This window comes from Pristis pectinata, chromosome 24 (genome assembly GCF_009764475.1).
Source record: "Pristis pectinata isolate sPriPec2 chromosome 24, sPriPec2.1.pri, whole genome shotgun sequence".
In the NCBI taxonomy this organism is placed as follows: domain Eukaryota; kingdom Metazoa; phylum Chordata; class Chondrichthyes; order Rhinopristiformes; family Pristidae; genus Pristis; species Pristis pectinata.
The window spans coordinates 9,774,093-9,797,511 of NC_067428.1; the positions used below are offsets into that span (position 1 = coordinate 9,774,093).

Sequence of the window (23,419 nt, forward strand, 5' to 3'; positions counted from 1 at the left end):
TATCTTAAAGATGTTTCCTGCCAGAAACATCTGTATCTTATCAAATTTTTTCATTAGCCTGGTACACGATTGGATCTCACGGGCAATGCCGAGATGTATTGTCCATCCTTAATTATCATTCAGGTAGCAGTTCAGAGAACCATAATGGTAGGCCTGTAAGTGAATATAGCTGAGCTCAGGTAATGATGACAGATTTCCTTGCCTGAAAACACAAGTGAGCCAGATGGGCTTTTACAATAATTAGGTCATTTCATTGTCACTATTACTGAGACGGGCTTTTAATTCAACTTGACCATCCTGCAGGAGCGCAGATCACACTGCCACTGGGTCAAGACTGCACCTGCAATGGACTAATGGTGACATCAACAATAAACAAAATAGCCAAATAAATATGAATGCATTGGTAGGTTCTCCATTCTTGCTGGGTTATAATCAGCTACTGGGAAACTTGATATTTTTGTTTTACACCGAGCAATGTTACAAGATGAATGCCATCTTATCACCATTTTTACATAGCATTTTTATTGTGATGGCTCACCTTTAATGTTGAACTCTAAGTAAGTAGGATGTACAATATTACATTGCAAGATTCTTTCTTTTTACAAGTCGTAAGGGCTCATTCTAGAATATAGTCACAGTCGAACCGCTTCAGTATGTTCAGAACTATATCCTCATGGTGGTTTGCTGCGCTGTGTGCACCAACTGAAATGAGAAGTGCCACGTGGCCTGAGTGGGCCAACATGGAAATGAGGAAACAGAATATTTTCTTTAAAATATCTCTATACAAAAAGAAGCATGGTGACACTTGTGGGCTGTCCCCAGAACACTCTATGCAAAAGATGCATTTCATTGTGTTTCGATGTACATGTGACTAATAAAAGAAACCTTGTCTTGAAATTGAGCCCTCATAAAGCTAATCCTATCATTAAGTATGAAACTAAAGAGTTGTTGAATCTACATTGATCAAATGCTAGCACCAAATCATTTTGATACATCTTTACCTTGCACGATTTCTTACTTCCACATTCTCTTTACTTCTCCAAGCCTTTCCTCAAAGTGCAGAGTCTCATTCTAGTACCTTTCCACAGTATTGTTACTCAAATTGGTAACAAGATTTTTCTTTCCATTTTTTGGCCTAGACATCAACCATTTAGGGGACTGCAATCAAGCTAGATTTTGTTCATACCTCTGGTTATAAATTTCAGATTAGTTCCTATTCTGGAGACAGAAGAGACTGCAGATGCTGGAATCTGGAGCAACAAACAAACTGCTGGAGGAAATGAGTGGGTCATTTCTGAATGGTTCATTTGCAGTGAGCAATTTTCTTCCTGAGTTATCAATGAATTGAATTTAAAACATATGACAGGTTAACTTCTCATAAATACACAGTTCCATATAGGTAAGTCATCCACCTTGGTCCAAGAAAATATACCTGAGCACTTTCTAAATGGTGAGAAGCTTGAGAAATTAAACCTGCAAGAAGACTGAGGCATTTATGTATAAAAAATATCACTGAAACCTAATGATCAGTGGGCATCCAGGCTACAAATTAATCTCCGAGATCCCATCACAGCCAGTAAGATGGCTATATTAACAATTTCCAATTTTGTCTCCCTACTAAGGTTATGGAATGCAGTTCCAAGGGACAGCATGCTGTTCAGTGACCATATTATCCCAGAGAAGGAATACCAACAAGCAGTTCAGCTTGGGTGGGGTGAGACTGTGTGGTAATCCAACTGATCCTAATCTTTAAACAGGACATGGATAATAACACACTTGTTTTCTGGGTTAGAAGCAGTAGCTAGATCTGAGCATAATGGCCATTACCCCCCGTTCCAACATCTGGGAACTGGATTAGACACTAAATTTACAAATAAGTACCATCAGGTGAAAAATTTGCAACTGAGCTGAATATGTACACAAGGAAACAGTAGTCAGCCAGTTTTAGTGCACAAAAGCCTTTGTTTGATTTCTTTCCATGTACATTCTGAGACTATGCAAGGTGTTATCAAAGCTTGCATACCTGGTGATATCTGGAAAGCTTTAATTTCTAACCATAATTCTGCTTGATCCAAAGCATTCCAAACCCACTAATTATTTTTGGCATGTGGATCCAGCCCCCTTTTCCAAAAAGTTAGATTCTTCTAGTTTATAGCTAAATTCAAACTAATGTGGGACTAAGCCATATAAAACTGGAAACCTCAGATATGATCCTGGTTCTATGCTAAGTGACGACTTCATCTCAGGTTTGCAGAAGAGGTAATTGGCTTTGGTCCCCTTCATTTGAGGAGAGAAATAAGTTATTCAAAAGGTATTACACGCAATTATTACACAACTATTTCTCCTGGAAAGAGATCAGGTGGTCTTGTGTTGATGCACATGACTGGGATCCAAAATCAATGATAACTTCACACACACGGTCACGGAGTAGTATAAGACAGCTATTGGCCATGGAACCTTTGTCAAAGTACATGCTAGTGATTTTACATGAAGGTCGCTTTAAGAGTGAAATTGTTCAGTTACTCTGATAGGATAACTTCTTTCCACAAAACTTGCTCTAAAAAAAACTTCATTTCATTTTACTTTTGTTTTCTTACCACAAATTAAAATGATATACCTTTAAAATATCTATACAAAAATCTCTAAATCCAGCTGTTCCCATGATCTTGCCAACTGTGTAACATAACCTACATAAATCCCTGACATTTGCTGTTTGAGAGGAAATACTTCACAAATCCTGGCTGTTTAAAATCATTTCCAGTTGGTCTGTTGGAAAAGTTACCGAATCCAACCACTTTGCTTAAGTAAATAAAGATCCGTAGCCATTTTGTATCTGTTAACGATATTTAAAATTCTCTGTCCCTTCAGATGTTTGGCAGTCAAACCCTACAAGCTCCTATTGAAAGCCATTTATACTAGTTTCTCAGGCTTTGTGAACACACTGACCTAAATATTTCCTTAGGATAACTTCCATAACCCAGATTTTTATACATTGCCTTACTAATTTTCTTATCGTCTTCCCTGGTGGCTCCAGCTGATCCTACCTTTTAACACCTCAAATTAATGGCCTAACTTTATTTCTAAAACTCACAGGTTGTCTGACCACAAATTGTACTCTAAAGGAGATAATCTTATTAGATGGTCACATACATCTACTTCCCAGCATGGGGGCTATTGAACACTCAGCAGGTCTGTGGCCAATTCCCAAGTCCAGCTGTTCCTAAGAGTAGGAATTTACTGATGTCACTAAAATTTTCTTTCTGTGACAACCAACACAACCCTGACTAGAAATCATTGGTCAGCATCTGTAACTAGTTTATCAGATGATGCAAGAATCATTTGTGAAGCAGGAAATATTTTAGAGGTTAACCCGATGGTGTACGAAAACATTTTTTGAGGAACGTCCAGGCAGATTAACAAGCCAAATCATTAAGAGGCCCACTAGCATGAAATGTTTTATTTTTCGCAGCACACAGTAAATTCTAGCATTCAAAATATCAGTATTTACAAACAACAGTTTATGACCATATTGCTACAAAACAACAAACATCATCTCACACTTATTGGGATTAAATTCCATCTGCCATTGCTCTGCCCAACTTTCCATCTGATCTATATCCAGCTGTAGCCTTAGACAACCTTCCTTGCTTTTCACGCCACTACCTAATTTTGCGTCATCCACAAACATACTGATCATATATCCTACATTCACATCCAAGTCTTCAGTATATACACAAAAGGGGCCCTAGCACTGATCATTGCAGTACACCATGGGTCACAGACTCCCAATCAGAAAAGCATCTTTCCATCTCCACTTCCCATCACCAAGCCAATTTTTGATCCAATTAGCCAGTTCATCTTCAATCACATGGGCCTTAAACTTCTGGACCAGCCTACCATGTGGGATCTTGTCAAATATCTTACTAAAGTCCATATAAATGAATTTTCTTAGTTATCGCCTCATAAAACTCAATCAAAATTAATGCTGCAGTATTTCCCCCCACACAAAGCCATGCTGACTATCGCTGATCAGTCTCTACCATTTGAAATGTACACAAATCCTATCCCTCAGGATTTCCATCAATAATTTCCCCACCACTGATGCAAAGTTTGCTGGCCCGTAATTTCCTGGTTTATCCTTGCTGCCCTTGTATAAAGGAACAACTTTAGTTATCCTTCTGGAACCTCATTTGTTGCTACTGAAGTTGCAAAAGTCTCTGATGGGACCCTGACGATCTCTTCCCTCGCATCCCGTAGCAACCTAGAATGGACCTCATCTGGTTCCCGGGATTTATCAATCCTTGTGGCCCATGACATGTAACACCTCCCTTTTCTGAATACCAACCTGCTCCAGATTATTTAGGTCCCCTTCCCTTAACTCACTATCTTCAACATCCTTATCCTTCCCAAATACAGATGACACTATTCATTTCAGACTTTGCCACATTACCTGGCTGCACACACAGATTACCCCTTTGGTCCCCAAAGGGACATGCTCTTTCCTTAGCTACCGTCTTCCTCCTGATATGGAATTCTTGGGATTCTCCTTAATTGCCAAGAGTGGCGCCTTTTTGCCCTACTTCCTTAATTTCTCTACTACACACTTGAGGAATCTAAAGAGAATTCCTTGATCCTAAGTGCCAGATCCCATCATGTTTCCCTTCTTTCCTGATCAAACCTTCAACATCCTTTGTTATTCAAGGTTCTCAGATTTTTTCATCTTTGCCTTTCACCTTACATGCTGGCCCTGAGCTCTTACCAACTCTATTAAAAGATTTGCTCATCAGCTGTCATTTTAACTGCAAGCATCAGCTCCCAATTTGCCAGGTCCTCTCATGCTATTGAAGTCAGCCGTCCCACTGTCCCCCCCATCCCCCAATTCAAGTCCTTAACTTGAGAAGCAAACTTATTCCTTTCCATAACTACCCTGAAGTTTGGAGAATGGTGGTCACTGTTCCCAAAGTGTTCCCCCACTGGCATTTCTACCACCCACCCAGTTTCCCAAGATAAGGTTGAGCACTGACCCATCTCAAGTAGGACTCTCGACATATTATCTCAAAAAACTTCCTTGGATGAACTTAATTCCGTCCCATCTAAGTCACTTGCACTAAAGCAATTTCAATTAATATTAGCAAAGTTAAAATTCTCCACTACATAACCCTACGGTTCTTGCATCTCTCATCGATTTCCTCTTTTGCATTCCCGTCATATTTGAAACTTCTATACCTCTGAACATTAAGTTGCCAGTCCTGCCCTTCCCTCAACCATGTCTCCGTGATTGCAATAACATAATTCCAAGTGCTGATCCATGCTCGAAGCTCATCTGACTTACCCACGAGGTTCGCTGCATTAAAGTAAATGCAGTTGAGCCTGCCAGCCCTACTATTCTCCCTAACCTGCCTCTGTCTACCCTGTCCATTGAACTTGCTTGATTTATCTTATACACTTTTCTCCCCACATGCTGTACTGCTACTATGTTTCCCACCCCATCTTGCCATTAGTTTAAACCCTCCCGAGTAGTGTGACCAAACCTTCCTGCAAGCATATTGGTCCCCCTCCAGTTTAGGTCCAACCAGTCCTTTTTGAACAAGTTCCACCAATCCCTGAAGCGATCCCAATGATTCACGTACCTTAATGCCACCCTTCCTGCATCAGCTCTTTCATTCATTTATCCTATCTTCCTATTCCTACCCTCACTAGCAGATCCTGCTTTTTAACCTTTGCCTGACTCCCTAAACTCATTTTGCAGGACCGCTTCACTCTTTCTACCAATGTGTACCATGACCTCCGACTGCTTTCCTTTCCCCTTCAGAATGTCTGTACCCAATCCAAGACATCCCTGACCCTGGCATTAGGATGCACTTACTGCCCTTCCTGTGGTCTGCTATCTCTTCTTTCAGTACCTGTGGCATGACCAACTCGCCAAAGTAGGACTATGAACATTTTCCACATCCTGGATACTCCATATCATGTCCAACCACAGCTCCAACTGCTCTATGCTGTCTGACAAGAGCTGCAGCTGGATATACTACAGTCACTTAGGACAATGGAAATGTCCCTGATCTCCCACATCCTGCAGGAGGAGCATATCGCTGCCCTAGCTTCCATATCCTTTACCCCCCAGTCCCTTCTATTAAGAAAGGGAAGGAAAAGTCCTTACCTGGTCACTACTCAGCCCCCTCACCAAAGCCCGTACTTTGACCTCAACAGTAGCACTTTGACTTCAACAGCCACCTTTCAAACAGGCTGCTCCCATTCTACTTGCCTCTTCTTATACCCCTTGCCTGCCATCAACCTCAAGTACTGGCAGTCCCGTTGCTGCCTCTAGGACTTGCCTCACTCAGGAGCATTTTGGGCCAGTATTCAGAAAAAAAAACTCAAATATGCATTGCTTTGTAAATCAAAATAAACTTTGATTGTTAAAACAAAGCAAATTCTTCTCTCGCTCCCACCCCAAATCCAGCACACACGACACATACACAGTACTCGATATCAATTTATTTTGTCAGTTGACTGAACACAAAGCATTACCTTCCAAATCAAGCTACCGAAAAGTCCCAACTTCTAGAATTTCTCTTTACCTAGTACTCTGCACATATCATCTCTGCTCTGCACCTCAGCACCCACCCCCACTTGCCAACTTAAACATTATGTTTTCTGAACTTCATCTGATGACTTTACAGTTAGGCTGATAGAAAGATTAGAGAACACCAAATACATAACAGGCCTAACTAACTAAAACAATATATCCTGCCTCAGCAAACCTGCATATCATAAAGGCAAGTTAAGACTCTGGAAACCAATGAAGTTCCTTTTCATTGAAACAGACTGTAAGTTTCACCTAGATTCTTTCTTAGATGCACTACATAAATTGTGCTTCTGCAGTCACTAGGATCCAAGCAGAAGAATCTTTCAATCCTTTAATTCCTACAGCCATCCCCACATCATTGTCACCTCTGGAGTCACAGATGACTTATTTCCATTCAAGTTGCAAGGGTTCTGAAGCGGCTGTTGAGGTCACTGTGCAATCCTTAGAATCTGCCACGGGATGGCATAGGTTTCTTGGGAACTGACAAGCTCCTTCTCTCTTTTGGCCTGGGCTTCTGAGTCTCGTGATAAATTGACCCAAGGTTCTCAATGTCATCTCAAATGCTCCTTTACAATTTTGAGTAATCAGGGGACAGTATTTCTCATAAAGTCAGAGTAACAAAGTATGGAAGCAGGCCATCCATACCAAGATACCTATCTAAGCTAGTCCCACTTACCCACAATTGGCCCATATCCATCTAAACCTTCCCTATCCATACACCCGTCCAAATGTCTTTGAAATGTTATAGTATCCGCCTCAACCACTTCCTCTGGCAGCTCATTCCATGAATTGATGGGGAAGTTATACTTTTTCCTACCTTATTTAAAGTTATATTTTCATGAAGGCTTTGTGAACATCTTTGAATCAGTTCTTCTGTCTGCCTGGTAATCCCTTGTCACGATGGAACTATCCACTTCAGCAGTCCAGGGTCAGGCATGCAACTAACATGGACTGCACATTGGAAAATAAAACCGTGTGTCATAAGGACCTCTATACTGCAAATGCTGTTCTGGGAGCAAAAGCTGACATTGATTTGCTTATGCTGCCAGTGTATTTGGAGGATTTTATGGAGGCAGCACTGGTGTTCCTCCTCCAGTGCTTTGAGATATCTGCATTAAGTAGCCCATGACTCAGAAGAACATAGGAAACCAAAGCACGGGAAGGCCATTGGACCCCTTCTGGCTGCTCTGCCCGTGTGTTTCATTTCAGTGCCCTTTCCAGCTCCAACCCTAGATCCCTTGATTCTCAATATCTATCAATCGAACCTTTGTAATCCTCTTGGGTTGAGAATTACAAGGATTTACTACCCACTGACTGTAAAGACTTCAACTCTGAACTGAATAGCTAACCATTTATTTTGAAACTGTAACCCCTGGTTCTTGATGCCCCAGCCAGAGGAAACATCAACTATGCCTCTTTCCTATCAAGCCCCTGAAGATTCTACATTTCAATGAGAACACACCTCACTTTTTTTAAAATTGAAAGTATGAAGTCCAGTCTGCCTAATCTCTCTATACGTGACAATTCTGTTGTCCTAGGATCAATCTAGTATACAAAAGGGCAGGGATTTCTGCTGCTCAGTCGACCATTAAATGTGTGTTGGGTTTGAGGCTTTCACTCAGGCCTTTGGATCACTAGTCCAAAAACTTAACAACAGTGCTGCAATACCACACAAGACTTCCTTCACTGCAAGATAACAAGAACACTCACTGCACCCTAAAGCTATCTATGGTAAGAAACAAAGTATTATGGCTACTGACTCAAGGCTATAGATTGTTTGTCGAGAAGGTGGAGTTCAAATTTGTGGAATTGTCCCAGAATACAGGTGGTGTAACAACATACTCTTCGTCTTTGACATTCCTAAATTAGTTCATAACTTCTTATGCACCAGAAACGCAAAATCAAAGGTCAGCAGTGATCTTGTTATCTTAAGTTTAGGCTAGGGAACTTTGCTCAGTTTTCACTTGGGATCACAATCTATTAACTGGTTGAGGATAGCATTACATTCCTCTCATTCCTACAGTTGTCAAACAATCTAACAATGCCTACGGTGGTAGTCCTATCGAGGAATCACATTTGAGAGAAACACTATTAATTTTTTTAAAAAAGAACATTTAAAGAAGATGCCAATTTCATCAGCAAATTTTCAGAGAAGTATAAAGCAGGGGAGAGAATCTTCTGAATTTGGCATCAATTCTGAAAAAAAAACATTGGAGTACTTTATTCCTCCAAGCACAGATTTTGTCAGGAGAGCATTTTGATCTGTGCAACATTTACGTTGCTTGAAATATCTGGTAATCGTGGGAGAAACTTACAAAAATTATCTCAAAGGAATATTGAATCAAGCATGACTTTCCCCAAATGTATTTGTACCAATATGTTACAGAAACAAAGCCAATACTGATAAATGAATAGTTTTGTTAAATCCAAAGAACAGGAGCAGGAGTAGGCCACATGGCCCTCCAGCCTGGACTGCCATGCAATAAAATCAAGACTGATCTGACTTTGGCCTCAACTACACATTCTTACCCAATTCCTATAACTCTTATGAACCCCATTCCCTATAGTCCAAACATATGTTAATCATGAATATACTTAATGATGTAGCACCCACAGCTCTCTGGGGAACAAAACTTTAAGTACTCCAAACAATACAAGAAACTGGTACAGCCAGTGGAGTTAGTGCTTCACTGTGCCAGTAATCCAGGTTTGATTCTGACCACCAGTTTTGTCTGTGTGGAACTTGTACAGTCTCCCTACAATTACATGGGTTTTCCTTCCACATCACAAAGATCTGTGGGCTGGTAGGTAAATTGGCTACTGTAAATTGCCCCCAATATGTAGATATAGGTAGAATATTGGAGAGTCGATGGGAATCTGGGGAGAATGGATTGTAGGGAAAATTAGTTGGAGAATTGAATTACTCTGTAAACCAGCATTCACTAAAAACGTCAATATTTGATTTTTTTTTAATGATACATGCATGCTAATTTTTTTTAAGCTGTTGTACAAGCAGACTAAGAGTTCTCCTCATTATATCTGCCATATCTTTGACTACTCACTTGTCTACATCTCTCTGTAGACTTTCAGTCCTGATGAAGGGTCTGGACCCAAAATGTCAACTGTTTATTTCCCTCCATAGATGCTGCCTGAACTGAGGAGTTCCTCCAGCATTTTGTGTGCATTGTTCCAGATTCCAGCATCTGCAGAATCTTGTGTCTCCTCTTTGTAGACTGTGCATCTCCTTCAGAATTTTCCCACTACTTCCATATTGTCAACAAATTTGGATGCATTATCTTTTTATCTGAGTCATTAATATTATACATAGCAGAAATCCCAGCACTGATCCCAGAGGCACCATCGACCATTTTGAAGTTGGTAAACTGATTGATGCATCCTTTCTTCTTTAATTTTCTATCCATTAACCAATTCCCAATACATGGCCAAGATATTACTCTCGGCTTCAAGATCCTCTCTTTGATGTAGTAACCTTCTATTATGCACCTCAAGTGCTTTTTGGAAATCTAAATACACTATATCCACAGGTCCCATGTTTCTACATTCCTTGTTCCATCCTCAAAAAACTCTGTTTAAACAATTTCCCTTTTCTAAAAGCCTGTTGACACTACCTAATCATGTTACACTAATGCAAGTGTTCTGTTATCACTTTCTTATCAATGAATTTCAGCCTTTTCCTGAAAATCTTTTTTTTAAACAAGTCTTTTATTCCCTTTTTCTTTCCTTCCCTCCTGCATCACTTTGTTGATTAACCATGCCTGCATCTTGTCTGCCACAAGAATTAACTGTTGCAGGTGTCAAATCTCATTCATTCAAATTTTAATTGATGGAGATTTAAAAAAAATCAAATATCTTTAGACTACTACAATGACATATCTAGCAACACTACACAAAAATATAAAACCCTACACTTCTCCAGTAGGTTTGATACTGCCCAGCATTTTCAGCGTTACCTCAAATTACAGGATAGAATGCAGTAGGCAGATGTATTTGCATTTACCAATATTAAATAACATTTGTCACGCATCAACTTACCCAGATCCCTTTGCCTTTGGTTTGCCTCAACCTCTATGGGATCTATTCCCTTCAGCCCTGCTTCGATGGCCATTCCACCAAGTTTTCAGCCTCCGCTGTACAATTCCCCCTCGATATCACTCTTTTCCACTCCAGGTTCCTTCCATAATATTCCTTAAAACCCAAGTTTTCAAATGATACATGTTCATTAATAATTGCACACCTTCCTATTGGCTAGCCGGTTTTACTTCCATTTTTGAGGTGCAGATTCAAACAACAGTCGGCACTGCTGTCTCACAGCTCCAGAGACCTGGGTTTGATCGTGATCTCAGGTACTTTCTCCCCGGGCCTCCACCCACATGCCAAAGACATAGCGATTGGTAGGTTAATTGGTTATTGTAAATTGTGGGTGGTGTAGGTGGGTGACACAGTCATACAGTACAGAAACAGGCCATTAGGCCCATGTACACGTAACCAGTAGGCATGCATCTGTATTAATCCCATCTTCCACCAGTTGGCCCGTAGCCTCCAATGCCTAGGTGATTCAAGTACTCAACTAGACACCTCTTAAGTGCTCTCTACTACTCTCTCATTTTTCACATTCTGGGTGAAAAAGGTCCCCCTCAAATCCATTCTTGATCTCTACATCTTCTCGTTTTATTCATCTCTGATAAAGAGATGGGGATGTGAGAGGAAAAGTGGGTTAGATAGTCGCTTGATGTTCAGGACAGGTGTGGTAATGCCATGCTGTATGATGCTATATACATAGTTAAAGAACAGTAAGTAATGTGGCAACTTTCGGAGCATATCCCACTATTTTTCACTGAAAATTAATTTCTCTTTAGATTGAATTTAAAGTTTTATAATAAGGTAGCAGACAATTTAAGCTCAACAGGGTTCCAGAGGCATTAATCAATAATGAACAAAAAAAGATATTGGCCAACACCTTCAAAGCATATCCCTGATCTTATAATAGTACCTTGGATCAATTGAATAGACAAATAGAAATTTGATTCAGCATCTAACCTGAAAGACTGGATTTTTGTATCACAATGAAATATTGGTTATGTGCTCAAGCTACTGGAGTGGAACTTTAACAGAAGACCATTTGATTGAGAGTGATGACTGATAGTGGACCAAGCTAACACATTATGCTATAGCATTTTAATATCAATATTGAAGTTGTCCCCTTGAAAATTAATTTGTAAAGTGCTCCTTGTTTATCTTTTTGTTGCAGTTTTAATCCAATTAATCCCTTTTAAGAGACTCTATTCAGCCATAATGAAGTTTATTTATAGAAGCCTAATGTACAAAGTGGATGGATTGCAGTTTAGGGAAACACTGCAGAATAAAGAGATAACCATGCCCCTCTTTGTTTGGACTCATCCATATATTGTTCATCTAAATCGGGCAGGCTTAACAGCTACAGCATTCAGTCAACTAGTGCAGCCACTGTAAAGTTACAAACTATCTATACACTCAGGTGGAAAATTAATGAAAAAAGTAGTAAGAACAATTTATAATACAGAAAGCCACCTTGGCAAGAAGATCCTAAATTTGATTACCGGTTTGTATTAATTTAGCACATCTCCAGTGACTCAGCAGTTCGATTATACATAATTGGTCTAAATGAAACAGATGGAGGAGGGAGGCAGTGGGAAAAAAAAGTCAGGGTCCCTGCTCCTTACTGATACCACAAAGTTGAATAGTCAGTGCTTGTTATACTACTCTGTGCGTCAAAATTGATAAAGTGGCAAAGCATTAGAGATTTTTGGCAATGCAGCAAGGGTCAAGAGAAGAAAACACGAAGAACGAATAACTAATTCAACAACATTGGGACTTTGACACTAAAAACTACCACTGACTGTAATTTATCAAAATACCCTCAAGCTGATTGACTCATCATATAATGGAAGTTACCTTTTAATTTAAACATGCATAAAGTCAATAGAACAAAAAGTACAACTGCTCTGGCTTCACATTTTACAATGAATGAGGTAACTGTAAAATGGTTACACACTTAAATGTGAAACAAACATATTTTCTTCTATGTCCAGTGATAACCACAACAAAGTATAAATGATTCCCATCATACTGCAACCATAGAAGTTACAGTGAGATTTTGTGGCATCTTGTATTGATGCAAGTAAACAAAAATAACTCAGTAATAGTCATTAAATTCCCTCATTACTAATACCTTTAATTATAACCTCCTACAAATTTCTGAGCCATACCACGTGTCAGGAAGAGATTCTGCTGCAACATCATACCACAATACAAAGGTTACAATCATCAGAGTGACACTCTCAGCTGATTGGAACATAGTTATCTGAAAAATAACACGCTTTCAATTACTCAAGGGGTGAAATGAACTAACCCAGGAAGGCCATTATATTTCACTACAACATTAACTGGTGTCTCATTGTCTCATCTCCGCCAGCCATGGAGCAGCACAGCAAAATAAGTTGTAACAATGTGACAAGTAGAAAATGGCAAAAATAAATAATTCCCTGCCACCTATTCCTTGAATAACCACTTTAAAAGTTCTGCTCCTCTCTGACAGGATATTATTTAAATCATTGGTACCTTACTTCCCCAACCCACTCTGACATCCATTTTCAGCTTCATACTCTGTTCCTACACAGCTCATTGCAAGTCTGAGGAACAACACCATCATGTCCAAATAAAGACATTATAGCCTTCTGGACATAACATCAAGTTTAACAATCTCAGACTGGCAATTCTAGACTTTATGCCTCATATTTCCTGCATTCATATTCTTTTCTTCCTCTTTCCTTGGTGATTTCACATACTTGTCTTCATCTGGTTACATCTCCCCCAGCCTATATTTGTTATTCACTGATGACATCTTTCACCAAACCCCTTCACCCTTTTGTAATTTAATCTAATGTAATTTAACCATTACAAATCTTTTTTTTTGCCTGTCCCCTCAAGTTTTTCCATTTCTGATCCTGAAAGGTTCAGTTTTGCTCTCCACAGATGCTGCTGAACTTCTGAATATTTCCAGCATCCCCAGTTGCTAGTTTCAGAACTCCAGCACTGCAGGATTTTTCTGCAAGATAATAACACCCCAAACACACGAGGAAAAAGTTGAAAGTTCATCCCCAGAAATTTAAAAAAAATTTAAAAATTAAAAATGCAAGATGTTATAGAAAAGATTAAGAGCAGAATTCAATTTACGAAAAGTTACAAATGTAATAGATTAAGAGCTTCCTATCTGTTAAGAGGCCTCTGACTGAGGAATAACATACAGCATGAGGAAAAAAGAAATCTTCTTTGTTTAAAATAAGAAAGAATCTGAAGCAGAGTTCATTATAACTAAATTTTATTGCATCTGACCTGCTCGTTAAAGGCTATGACACAAAAGCAAGAAAACTGGATAAGAGTATCCCATAATAGCAAAGAAAGAGACTATTTGGCTCATCAGCTCTCTGCTGGCTCCAATGAGAGCAATCCCATTAGTCCCATTCACCCTTTCCTTTTTTCTCTGCAACATTCTCTCACACACATGGCCATCAACTCCCATTCGATTCTTTTTGTCATAAATCTACACCAAGGGGTAATTTACTTCAGCCATTTACCAAGCAGTGCATCTTTTGGATACGATGGGAAACCAGATCATCTGGAGGAAACCCACAGAGTGATAGAGAGAACATGAAAACTCCACATGCACAGCAAACAAGGTCGGGGTCGAATCTGGGTCCCTGGAGCTGTGAGGCAGCAGCAGCACTAACACTGCTGCTAATTCCCAACTAAAAAGTTTCAATGGGGAATCAAAAGCAGAATAAGTGATCAAATGCCTCAGATGAAATTCAGGAAATTCCCTAGAAGTGACAGAACCAATGAAAAGCATTGTTGGTCAGCACATTATAAAATAATTTTAAGTCTGACTTATACACAATAACCTTCCAATAGCAGCATAAGAATTAATACTGTTACAATGAATTAATATTTTTAGCAGAACACTGCCTACAAGCTCCAAAGCCAGATGGCTAAATGCTATGGCAATAACACAAGAATGGTCTCAGCTACTTCGAAACTGCCACAATTGTGAAATTCATGCTGCTATGTAACTTGGATTCTTACTTAATAAACCACTCAGGAGTTTGCTGGATCCAACAGTATAACCATGCTGAACAGATCCTTTACTACCCTTATGCGAGATAACAACAAGCAAATGTGGAAAATCTTTTCAAAGGAAAAGAAACAAATTGTAATTATTAGCTTGAGTCTTAGCAGAATCGTCACCTCAAATCAAAAGATTTTGGGTTCAGTCACTCTCCAGGACTCATATACATATTCAGGGCAAGCGCTGTGCACCATCCCACTGATGGAGATTCCCCCTTGTTGAAGGCACCCAAGTTGAAACTCCTCTTTATGCACATGGACTAAAATAGAAATTATAGAACTATTTGAAGAACACCATAGGAAACTGTACATGTAATTATTCAACACATTTGATGTTCATGGGATATTATGTGAATAATTAACCCAAGCAAACACTAGAAAAATACCTAAATTCAGTTCTACTCCAATAACATATGAGTGAGCAACCACAGAAATTGTTCAGATTATATTCTTGCAAGTGACGGGGGCTAACAGGTCTTATTTCATTATCACTCCTACTTAGTAGAACAGGACCACAGCTACCTTCAGTACATTACCCAAGTGGCTCATTATCTATACACAGACCAAGATATTCATATCTATTCTATGCAATGTGTGCCAAAGACAAAATATGCAAACAAAAACATTTTAAAAACAAGTCCGATGCATTTGTATGTACCAAAATTGTTGCCATGTGCTCTACAAACCACATTTAAAAGCAATGATCCACAGATAATTAAGAACAGATCTAGTCACAAAATATTTTTATACACTAACTGGGAAATAATATGACATATTATTTGCTATAGATAAACATGTCCTACTTCTAATAGTGGCGCATAACACCCAACCTCTCTTTCCTGCCTGCAGCAAAGTCTCCAACATGGCAGCAGGACTAGGAAGCTAGGAGGTCACACTGATTTTTGGTATCCAAACAGATGGAAGCCCAGATTTATAATTCTACAAGGCCAAACTCCCTACCTATATTAATTATATATTTTTTAAAAAATTGACAACATTCTATAACCTGGATGTAAAACACGTCACTGGAAACAATACATTGTACCCAAATTTACTCCAAAACAAATATTACATAAATGAGTTGCTTTTGTGACATCCAGAGACAGTCTACTTAGACAACTGCATTCAAACGAATAATGCCGCCTTCAGAATGCCTTGAGACTTCCTCTCATGCTTTCATTTGGCTTTGCTGATGAGTGGTTCCTACTGCAGAGATCATTTCCAAGTCTGCATACATTAATAGTATCACCTTAAGCTACCCCTAAAATCCATTTTAAAATTCTTTGCAAAACTAGTTTTGCAGATATAGAAACAGCCAAATTCATACCAATCTAGGACACAAAAGAAACAGAACTCTTCAAAATCAATTAAGCTGTTATTGTCTTCAGCCATAACAAAAACTCAGTAGGTGCTTGGCCCACTATCATCCTTCAAGTGATAACAAAAATAATAGCCATTTTTTCACAAGACATAAACCTTCAATAAATTATTCAACCATGGAGGACACCACATCCATCACCACAACCATTTTCCAGGATAGATATTTTGAAGGCCATTAGCAAGAATTCTGGCAAAATCAATGACGTAGACTGGCACTTATGCATCACTAAGACATCCATTCATCAGATCTTTCCTTTAACTTCAATGCCTGAAGGTAACTAGCACAGATCGAAACATTTTAATTAAAAATTAGTCAATAAGTTAAATCATAACTTCAGAATAGAAAAGTAAGTTAGTTCTTTTCAATAATGAGAAACTAAGAGTCCAGATACACCTGAACCATCGTACACAGCACAAGTGTTTCATGGCTACAGAAATCAGAATCAGATTTATTATCACTGACATATGTCATGAAATCTGTTGTTTTGCAGCAGCAGTATAGGTGCAAGACACAAAAATTACGGCAAGTTATAACATAAATAAATAGTGCAAAGAGAGAATAACAAGATGAAAAAAAAAATGCTGAGGAACTCAGCAGGTCAGGCAGCATCCGAGGAGAAAAGCAGGTGATCAATGTTTTAGGTCAGGACCCTTCTTCAGGACTGAAGATAGGAAAAAGGGAAGCCCAATGTATAAGGGGGGTGGTGGGGTGGGGAGCAGAGCAGTGATAGGTGTTCTTCCTCTCCTCATGCCACCTGCCTCTATACCTTTGACCCATCCCCTGGTGGATATCTGCTCTCCCCTCCTCCCCCATATCTGCCTATCACTATATCTTACCTTCATCTACCTATCACCACCTTGTGCCCACCCCACCTCCCAACATCCATGGATTCTGCCTGACCTGCTGAGTTCTCCAGCACTCTTGTTGTTCCCCCCCCCCCCCATCTAGATTGCAGCATCTGCAGTCCTTTGTTTCCCTAGGAATAACGAGGTAGTGTTTATGGACCCTTCAGAAATCTGATGGTGGAGGGAAACAAGCTGCTCCAAAAACGTTGTGTGTGGGTCTTCAGGCTCCTGTACCTTGTCCCCGATGGTAGTAATGAGAAGAGGGCATGTCCTGGATTGTGAGGGTCCTGAATGAAGTAGAGCCACTGGCGTGCCTTCTTCGTGATGGCATCAATGTGTTGGGCCCAGGATAGACCCTCTGAGTTGTTGATGCCCAGGAACTTGAAGCTGCTCGCCCTTTCCAATGCTGACCCCTCAATGAGGATTTCTATTTCTTTGCCCAAATGGTCATTAACACAGGACAACATCGATCTTATCCTTCCCCAACAGTAACTAAAAACTTTACCAAACTAGTCATTAAAAAGAAATCTGGAGCAACAATTTGCCTCAATTCAGGAGCACCATGGCGAACTATATCAGTCTGACTGCTGCTCCAGCTGAAGTCAGGAATTAAACCTTAATTGTATAGTTTAGCTGTATGCTAATTTGAGATTTTTTTTCTTGCATCGGTCGCCAGTTACTGGTTATAGTCAATTGCTATAGTTTTTCATTCCTCTCGAGGAATGGCAAATGTTTTGTTTGAAACGTCCAGGCAACGAGCAAGTTAACGAAGATTGAATATTTAAGTTGTAACAGATGTTGCAACTGCTTCTCCATAAAACCACGAAAACACTGCAGAACTCTCTCTGGACAAACACTCTCAGAAGCACAAGAGATTCGAGGATACACATCACAATCTACTGCAAATCGATCGTGCGCTTTTCTTATTAATCAAAAAGTGTTGCACGCTGTCAATATTAAAAATGTCAAGATTATAAACAATTACGTCCTATAACTGAAGATCTGGGATAAGTCAAATTTTCTTTAATAGAAAGCTATATTTTTTGAGTAATAAATACAATCATTTGTCTTTAAAATGATAGCAAATTTAGCAGTTTCCCGTTCCCAAACTAGCAAATTTAGCAGTTTCCCGTTCCCAAACTAGCAAATTTAGCAGTTTCCCGTTCCCAAATGCCTTCTGCACACACACACACACACACAGAAAAAGTTGCATTGAAACAGAATGCGCTGACTGGGTCGGCTTGGTGAAAACTCTCACTGAAGCAACAGCAACGAAAAGTCAGTGCGGGGACGTGGCTGCGAGGGAAGAAGTAGCTGCACCGGCGCTGTGTCCGCTGGTGCAGCGGGGCGGCCTGAGTGACAGCGGCAGCCCCCGGGGCGGGGGCCGGGGCTGGGGCCGAGCCCGTCCCCGGGACCCCCGCCCAGCCTGCGCCACCGCCTTTACCTGACTCGCTTTGTAAAACTGCTTCTTCAACCCGCCACCGACATCCTCGAGCACTTCACAACGCCGCAGGGAGGAGGGGGGGGAAGGAAAAACGAAAGCCAGCGACGCCCGGACCGCGCTGCTGTCGGTGAGTCTTTCTCCGCTCGGCAGCGAAGGAATCCGGCCAAACGGCACACTGACAGCGATCTTACATGGCAACCGCGGCTACTTCCGGCAGCGCGACAAGGAGCGCCACCCGCCGGCGGGGAACCGGCAACCCAACCGCCGGCCGGTCCTCCAAACACAGCGCCACCCGCCGACGGGGAAAGCAGGAGACCAACCTCCTCTCCCCCTCCCAGCAAAACAGCTGGCCGGGTCCTCCGAACACAGCGCCACCTGCCGCACTGACGGAGTCTAGACCTGGCGCCACCTGTTGCTCTGGAAGAGTGAGATTCTCCATCTTTCTGTGAGCTGCCTGAGCTTATTTTTTTTGAAACTCTTACAGAATTGTCTCTGTAGGGTGTGAAAGTTCGTAGAGAGTTTCCTCAGGAAGGTGAAAGATAAGTCACAGAAATATTAGTGTATTTTCTAAGGCGTTGTCGTGGACGGTTTTAGCTTGTAATCATGGCAGAGGACAGACCTGGGTCCCCATGGGACAACCTGAAAGTTGAGGGAAGAGTTGAGGAGGAGTTTAAGATGGAGGGATGAAGATATATTGAATAACTACTTATATTTAGGACGAGAGAAAACTGATTTCAATTATAAATATGTTCTCTAAAGCAGCAGATTTAAGGCACTAATAGAAAAAGTTTCAATACTTGAAGTTTGTTTCAGAAGTTTTCTTTCTTAACTCTTCGCCTGAGAACAGGGAAGAAACGTTGATTTTATTTTCTGGCCAGGTGGAAATGAGGCTCTTTACTCAATGCACCGTCCCTCAATTCAGGAGAAGGGTTGCCTCTTTTATCTGTTGAAAAGAAAACGTTTCTAATCTCCATTCTGTTGGAGCATGCACTGATCCTCGGACGTTGCTGTTGGAACTGGAAGTTATGTAGGAACTCGGTGATCAGTTTTCACTCGTTTGGGCTATCGTCAATTTCTGCTTAGTAAACTCTTCTTTCGTTCTCGTCAAAATGTATTGCTTGATGAACCTTCCTACTGACAGTTGGCATGATTTTGGAGCCCCATCGAATGCTGAATTGAACATGTTTTGACTGAAGTAGGAACTCTTCAAGGGAGGGTTCCTTTCATGTCTGAGTCGAGACATCAAATTTGCTAAAGGCAATTTGAAGTGAGTTTCACTTTCCTTAGGCTCCTTGTTCAAATTCTTCTAATCACCTATTTTTTTTCTAACTCTTAATTCGAAAAAAGAAGCGAAGACTGAACGATACCTGTTGTGCAAGATAAATAAGAAAATGTATAAAGGTTACTTTTATTCGCCTTAGGCAGTTTCTCAACATTTTGAATGCCTACTGTCCATTCTAGTTTTTGGAGTTCTGAGGTGGATGATGAGGTCGATGTGGGAGCTGCAGACTCTTCCAGGGGTCGGGCAGGTGATATCCAATGGAGCAGGGGAATGGGTAGTCTTCAAGAGGGCAGTCCTTCCACCACTTCTGGTTTGTATGTGCTCACAATGCATAGCCTCAAAGTTTTCAATACCAATTTGAATTTTTTGCACCTTTCTGAATAGACATAGGCCAGAGTCCCAAAAGTCAGCGAAACTGTTGCATTTCTTCAAGGGGGTTTTGAGCACATCCTTGAATTTTTTTGCCTCATTCCATCTAGTAACATTTTTCCATGACACAGCTCAGAATAGCATGTCTGTTTTGAGTGCCGATCGTGCAAATTCACTGTCTGAGAGAGTGTTTGGATCTGGGTCACCAACGGCATTTAAGATAAGTCTAGGTGAGTATTTAAATTGCTTAGGCAGAAGGACTAAACACTGGATGATGGAGTTAATACGGAAGGGTGCCCACTGGTCTGCCTGGATGAGTTAGCCCAAATGGTGTACAATTCTATGATCATAGCTGACTGGTGTACAAAGGACCCTAATGCTGATGATGTTATCCTGCCAGTGAATTTGGAGGATTTTACAGAGCAAGCTTTGATAGTACCATTCCTTAGCCTTGAGATGCCTGATCTCTAGGGTAGTCCACATCTCAGAAGTATATGGCAGGGCAGTGATCACTATTGCCTAGTAGACCATAAAGTTCCATGCCAGGTCTGAGGTCTTAATCTTCAAATACTCTTTTCCTCAGTCAATCAAAGGTTCTGCTGGTGCATGTAAGAGAATAGTGAATTTCATCATCGATATCTGCCTTTTCTTGTGAGTGTGGAATGTAAGGCCAGTCCTATCATACACTTCAGGACAATGACGACTTGGAGCTCGGCCTTCGAGCACGTGCAAACACAAGTGTGTCTGTATCCTGCAGCTTCACTACTGAAGTTTAGGTGACCTTGGCTCTGGAGTGTAATCACCATAGGTTGAACAGCTTCCCATCATTTCTGAAAATAACTTCCATTCCCGTAGGAGGTTTGTTGAGCAAGAAAGATTGAGGGAAGTGTTGGGACGTTAATACAGCCTTGCTTGACTCCTGTCTTCACTGAGAATGGGTCTGTTGTACACCCACTGGTTGGGATCATGACTTGCACGCTGTCATGAAGCAAACCTAAAATGGAGATGAATTTCAGTGGTCAGCCAAATTTCAAGAGGGCATTCTTCCCGACTGATGGAAACAATTAAGGTCATAAAAGGCCATATAGAGTGGCTGATGCTGATCATCACTGACTTGGAAGCTTATTTTTTGTTTAAGATTATTCATAACATGGAAATCCAGAACTTGTGCAATTTAGAAACCCTTGGGGTTATTCACTAAACAGTGAGATCATGCCTGTTCTGTGACCAAACTTATTTCTTTGCTTCATTTTTCTGAATATCTTTTAAAAAACCTATTATTTGCAGATTTAAAATTAACAACTGATATGCTTTTGAATGAAGAAAAAGGTTCCAAATTTCAGTCCCCTATTTGTGTAGTTTTTTTGTCCTGATGTATCACTAACTGAAACATTAACTTTTTGGATGCTGACAGACCTGCTGTATATTTCCCGGATTTTCTTTTGACATTTTTTTGATGTATTATCAGTCATGATCAGATATTCTAGTCATAGGTAGTGCTGTGAGTGTGATTCCACTTGTATGCATTGCTGATCAACTGTCCATTTCTCCTGGTATTACTTCAGTAACTACAAATGGTTGTTTTTTTTGAGAACATAGGAAGCATCTGAGGACATGTTGGAGATTTATTTTTTCTTGCTGCCCCCATCAAACCATCTCCTCCCACATCACCATTGACAGCAATGATTCCTTGCTAGTATGCAGTTCCATAAATGATGGGTATATTCCCTTAAGTTAGCTGGGTAGCCTTAATACAAGCTTTACAGATGTATGTTAGTATGTTATTCAACTGTACATGTTATCGTAGCTAAAACTGATCTTGAAAATGGAAAAAAAAATGAGCATGTTGGAGAAAGACAGAAAACGCTGGAAACTGTCAGTGGGTCAGGCTGCATCTGTAGAAAGGGAAACCAAGTTCACGTTCCAGACCCAATATCCTTCTTCAGAACTGGGAAAGAGAGATTTTTAAAAAATGTAACTCTTTTGTCTCTCTTTCCCAGACTCCCATTTGTACGATGCCTGTGAAGTAGCAAGGTGTTACACAAAAGCAATATTCACTGAAAAACTGACATCCAGCTATATATGATATTTTAGCAGGCAACCCAAAAACTTAATCAGAGGTAAGTCTGAGAGAGCATTCTAATAGTGGATATAATGCTTAACAGGTTTAGGGAAGGAATTCCAGAGCTTTGAGCCTTGTCATCTGAAGACACAATAAAATGAAGGTGCAACTAAATTTCAGAAGTACAGTTCAGCATTGCCTCATGTTCAGAGAGTGGTATGCGAAAGGCCGGCTCGGAGTGTGTTGGAAGAATTGAGTCTAGCAGTAGTAAATGGATGTAATGGAAATCTTATTAACAGCCTGAATCCATGGCCCAGAATTTAACTCTGTCAAAAATGACACCCAATTTGCAAACAGTATGGCACAGTTCTGGACAGCTACCTGTGAGAGAGCTGGAAACGGTCGCTGGGCAACAGAGTATTCTATGTACAGCTTAACAGTTTAGATATACCAGGGAGGCCAAGAGACATGGTGAAAAGCTGGGAGTCATCAACAGACAACTGAAAACTGACGCCATTTTCAGTGTTGTAGAGATACAGCATGGAAACAGACTCTTTGGCCCAACGAATCCGCAGTAACCATCAACCACCCTTGCTAATCTGACTTGAATCCCATTTTTTTTATTCTCCCCACATTCTGATGCTAACGAGGGTGAGCGTGCAAATGTAAAACGGGAGAGGGACCAACAGCAAACTCTGGTAGGAATCAGGCGTGGGAGCCTTGTCAGATTTTCCTTCATCCCATGGCTGTGACCCATATTGCAGTGTTTTCCAGCTGAGATCATTTGGCTCAGCACAGACCACGGATTTAATCTTGAACCTCACTCAAATACACATTAGAAAAAAAACTCTCAGTGCCATTGGCATCCTCGAGCTATTTTTATTGCGTGAATACAGTGTGGAAAGGTTTGATTCATGAGGACGTGAATATAAGTTGAGACATCTCTAAAACTGTAGCAGATATTGACTTTTCCAAGATCAACTTTCAATTTGTAAGACAGTGCCCCTTAAAGGGCAATTGTATTATTACATCAAATATTACCTGAGCAATCAAAGCCTTGAAACATAGAGAGTCATTTTAACTTTGCATCATCAGAGTAAACAAGTGTTGTTCGTTTCGCCCCCGTTACACACCTTGTCCAATTTTCTTTTCAGTGGAAGTCAATTGCAAGTAAAATCTGGTAGCATTCATAACAGGTAGCAGATTTGCTATTGCTTATTTTATTCCTTCCCTCAAAGTTAAAATTATCCCAAAGATTCACTGAAT

The 23,419-nt window shown here is 40.4% G+C and overlaps 1 protein-coding gene across 2 annotated transcripts in view; it reads right to left on the reverse strand.

Annotated features, from left to right (window-relative positions):
- Positions 1-18,526, reverse strand: part of LOC127582572 (endophilin-A2-like) — an 83,239-nt gene extending 64,713 nt beyond the window's left edge. For both annotated transcript variants that reach the window (XM_052037935.1, XM_052037934.1), the window contains exon 1: positions 18,441-18,526. The gene's annotated coding sequence lies outside the window, so the exon portion shown is untranslated. The remainder of the gene's footprint in view (positions 1-18,440) is intronic.
- Between the last annotated feature and the right edge of the window lie 4,893 nt (positions 18,527-23,419).